The sequence below is a fragment of the Corvus brachyrhynchos genome, unplaced genomic scaffold, assembly GCF_000691975.1.
Source record: "Corvus brachyrhynchos isolate BGI_N302 unplaced genomic scaffold, ASM69197v1 scaffold21, whole genome shotgun sequence".
Classification (NCBI taxonomy): Eukaryota; Metazoa; Chordata; class Aves; order Passeriformes; family Corvidae; genus Corvus; species Corvus brachyrhynchos.
In genome coordinates this window covers 7153185-7157531 of record NW_008236924.1, presented here as the reverse complement: position 1 = coordinate 7157531, position 4347 = coordinate 7153185, and the positions used below count along the sequence as shown (strand labels likewise).

Here is a 4347-nt window from a genome sequence, read left to right as displayed (position 1 = left end):
TACCCTGTCCCTACGAGCCACCAGCCTCACCAGTGTCACATCAGTGCTGTGACAGGCCAGGCACTGTCACACCTCAGGGAAAGGTAAAACATCCTCCTGGAGGTGGGGCAGGCTGGGAATTGTCCTTTGGGCCAGTGCTCAGTTCCTCAGAACCCCAGAGTCACTGAGGCTGGAAAAGCCCTCCCAGCCCACCGAGTCCAGCCTGTGCCCCATCCCCACCTTGCCCCCAGCCCAGAGCTCTGAGTGCCACCTCCAGCCCTTCCTTGGGCACCTCCAGGGGCAGTGATTTCAGCTGGGACATTTCTATCTTTGGTTTATAGTGGAAGAATTCAGAATTTCTTATTTTACTGTTCTTGCAGGGTTAAAAGTTCAGAAGGAAGCTGGGAAAAAGCCACAGAAAGTCTTGATTGGGTGAGTCTGATGTTTGCCCCAGACACGTGTGACCACAAGAATCACTTCAGCTAAAAACAGCTGGTGAGTGAGGTTTTAGATAAAATTAAACCCTGTGGAAGGGGTGGAACTTGATGAGCATCAGTAACCAGCCCTGTACCCCTATGGCCATCCTAAGGGAGAGAGCTTCAATTGACTTTCCTCTTCAGAAAAAAATCATGTGATCTTTTAAAAAATCCCAACAACCCCTCTCAAAAACTATCTTTAAAAAACCCCGTTCTACCTGAACACTCTATTTCTCCTCAGTTTCAGGAGCTGGGCTGAAATGAGGATCCCAGCTCTGTATTTTTTCCTTGTTTAGTATTATTCACACTAGATGTAACATTGACTTTCTCTTAGGGTTTTTTATGGTGTGCTTAAAAATACCAGGTTTTCAGCTGAGATGGCTGGTCTGTGTTTTCTGTCCTAAGCAATTATTTGCCAAGTTAGAACTCTTGTAAATTAATGTGCCATTTTCCACTCGCGCAAGTGGGGGCTGTTCTTGGCGTGTGTGGGAGGGAGAAGGGCAATAACTGCCTGCTGCTCCAGGAGGATGCTCTTCAAACGGGAATGATCAGCAGGAGGAGAATCAAATTCCTTCATTTCAGTGTCCTGGGAAGGATGATTGCTTGTTCTGAGTGCAAAGGGGAAGGAAGGATGGGGGCGATGGGAGTGCAGTGTCCTCACTCTGCTCCGGCACCCAGCACTGGGCCAGGCTTTGCCTGCAGAGCTCAGGAAAAGCCAAAATAACCCTTGACCAACAGGCCTTTGGTCCCACCTAGAACTAGTTGATTTGCCCTGTTCTGGGCCCCTCTGGCTGAGCTCTGCAGCTTTAATTGGGTGGTCTGGCCCTTTGATGGCACATTTGGGTCTGGGGTCCTGTTCCTCCTCTTCTTTTTTTCTCATTTTCTCCCTCCTCTTTTTTAATTCCTCTCCTCCTTTTCTTCTCCTGCTCAGGCACACACAGCCCAGCTGTGCCACTCTGGTGCCCTCCAGCCTCCCTTGGAGCCTGACCCAGCTGAGCCTCTGGGTGTGCCGCTGGAATTTCGGTCAGTTCCCCTCATCACCGTGCTATTAATTGTTTTAATGATGCATTCATTCAGGTTGGAAATGTGATACCAGTGAAATTTAATTTAAAAAATCAATAACTCATTAACACATTATTGCTACACCTCCATGTGACACCACATGAATCTCCTGTGCTGGAGAAGCGCTTGGCTCCAGCCTGGCATCCGGGGAGCTTTGCTGGAAGAGTTGTTGGTAGGGTAATCATGAGAAGGGAGTTATTGACCCACCATTTTCTTTCTTTAGAGATTATGGCCACAGGTCAGCTGGACACTTCTCTGTGGGCCAGGCAGGGCTGAAGAGCACCCAGGTAATGCTCATTCTTTGTTTTACTCAAAGAGACAGCACCGCTTGAGGCTTTGTGTGGACGGTGCAAATTCCAGCTCTTCTCAGTCCATGGGACACAGTGAGCCACAAACCTTCAGGGACGCAGCCCAGGAACTCCACCAGCACAGCAGCACCCCTGGGTGTCAGGGACGAGGTGTCCCCGCTCCTGCTGCTGTCCCTCGATACCCAGCACTGGTTTGGGCTCGGTGCCTGCCCGACCGTGCCCTGGCACCGAGGGAGTGACTGAGCTGTGCTGGAGGGTGAGGGGGGTGTGACACCACCCTGGGGCTCTGTGGGGTTCTGTGTCCATGTCCCTGTGCACAGACCCGCACGAGCAGCGCCGTGTTTGGTGCTGCTCGGAGGGACAGATGGGAGAAGCAGCAACAGGGACAACTGGAACCCTTCCAGACGCTTACATGAGAACTGAGCTGCAGAGAGAACGTTTCTGAAGATGCCTTTATTCCTTAGTGGATACAATACTCTCATTACTGGTGTCTTCCCATGCATCAGTTGGTACAGTCTTTAATTAAATTATCCCCGACTGATATAAAGCCACAGTCTCAGACAAAGCCTCGTGCTGCCCAGCAGGAGCCTGGACAGGCTGTGGGGACCATTGCTGTGCCCTGCAGAGGGGCAGCTCCCTCCCCACACAGCAGCAGCACAGCTCAGGAGTGTCCCTGTCACCGAGCGGGCTGGGCAGTGTGTCCTGGCTGGACACGGAGCCTGGTCTGTGCCCCCCGTGGGAGCTGCTCCTGCAGGAGGAGCCAGGGGTGGCTCTGGGTGACTGCCCAGCCCCAGTTCTGCTGTGGCCAGTGACACAGGTGACCTCTCCAGGTGTCCCCTTTGTCCCCTTAGAGCTCCCCTCTGCAGAACCAGCATGTCACAGATAAGATGTGCCACCAGGAACGTGCTCAGGTATGGTGGGTTGAGGGAGGAAGAGTTTAAGAAGACTTTTATCCCAATTAATGTAATTTTTCTTTCAGGACCAATTCAGGGGAATACTTAAGGAAAAGGTACATCTGCATGTGCACCAATTAAACCTGACTTTGCATTCCGTTAGACCCCATTTTCTGGATTCCCCGCCCAACTGCTCAGGCTCCAAGGCCCACAGGAGATCCCTCAGGGGTGCACCCCATTGCCAGGATCAACTCCCACCCCAAATCCCCAAAGCTACAACCACGTTAATGATGATTCTTTATTAATAATCCTGTCCTCATCAATGTGCAGAGCTTTTCATTTCCATTGTGCTCTCCCTACATTAACCAATAAATCTCCGCAGAATCCCAGAGAGAGTGGGAAGTGCTGTTATTCTTGTTTTATGGATAGCAAAATGAGATACAGAGAGGTTAATAGCAAGTCTAATTGGACAATAATTACCCACTTACCACACTGAAAATTAAGAAATAATCCTCCCATTGTCATTACATCAGCAGAACAAGGCGAGAGCAGTGTTCACGTCCTCCCCATCCCACCATTTAGCCAAACAGCTGACATGCAAATGAAAGCAAAGGGAGCACAAGAGCAGATAAATAAATTGTTCTTTCCTTGTTTAACATCTATTTTGCACCACTGAGTCACTCAGGATAGAAGAAAATTATTAAATTTCCTCTGGAATCTATTAGGACATGACAAAACAAAGGCAAGCTCCATTTGTAGAACACATCTGTTGGAAAAGAAATGGAAGAAATAGGACTTAATTACTGCTGTGGACTGGTTTCACTTCATTTTTCCAGGGAGGGAAAAAAATGTAGGATAAAAATTTCTGCCTTAAAAAAGACCAGTACTCTGATAATTCTGTTTCTCCTGCCATGTCAGGGACACCTCCCACTGTCCCAGGCTGCTCCCAGCCCCAATGTCCAGCCTGGACTTGGGCACTGCCAGGGATCCAGGGGCAGCCCCAGCTGCTCTGGGCACCCTGTGCCAGGGCCTGCCCACCCTCCCAGGGAAGGATTTCCTCCCAATCCCCCATCCAGCCCTGCCCTCTGGCAGTGGGAAGCCATTCCCTGTGTCCTACATGTAAGGGAAGAGTTAATAACCAGTGACTATAAAAATTCAGGCACTCCAAGTATGGTAGAGTTTTTTAAAACTTTATCTCTGAATTAATTTGAAAATGTGGGTCAAGTCCTAAACCCTCTTTTGAAACCCTAAGTGCTTTCAGAAAGTGTTACCTGAAGGAATGGCTCAGCCAGAGTCCCAGGTGGGCAGGAATAGCTGCAAGTGCAGCTGAGATCTCTGTGCAGCTCTTACAGCCTGGGTAATGTTGCTTAAACAGCGCTGTTTGTGTGGGTGGTTTGTGATCAGTGCCACTGAATTTATTTGGGAATGAAACTTATGAAATTCAAAAGAAACAGAAAAGCATTTTGCAGGTTTTTTCAAAAGTCTGTAACATCCAGTACAAAATCATCGTCTCTATCTGGTTGTGAATTCCGTAGCACAGATGTAACTTCAGATTAAATCCCATAAAGGTGATCGATAAATCTGCAGAAATCCAGTATTTGCAATTAAATTCTGTAGAGCTGCTCTCTA

At 49.0% G+C, this 4347-nt stretch overlaps 1 long non-coding RNA gene across 1 annotated transcript; it reads left to right on the top strand.

Annotated features, from left to right (window-relative positions):
* The first annotated feature begins 354 nt into the window (after positions 1-354).
* LOC108445156 lies at positions 355-3686 on the top strand. The gene is made up of 3 exons (XR_001859902.1): positions 355-474; positions 1387-1478; positions 1741-3686. It is a non-coding gene; the product is annotated as an uncharacterized LOC108445156 (long non-coding RNA).
* Positions 3687-4347: the final 661 nt, after the last annotated feature.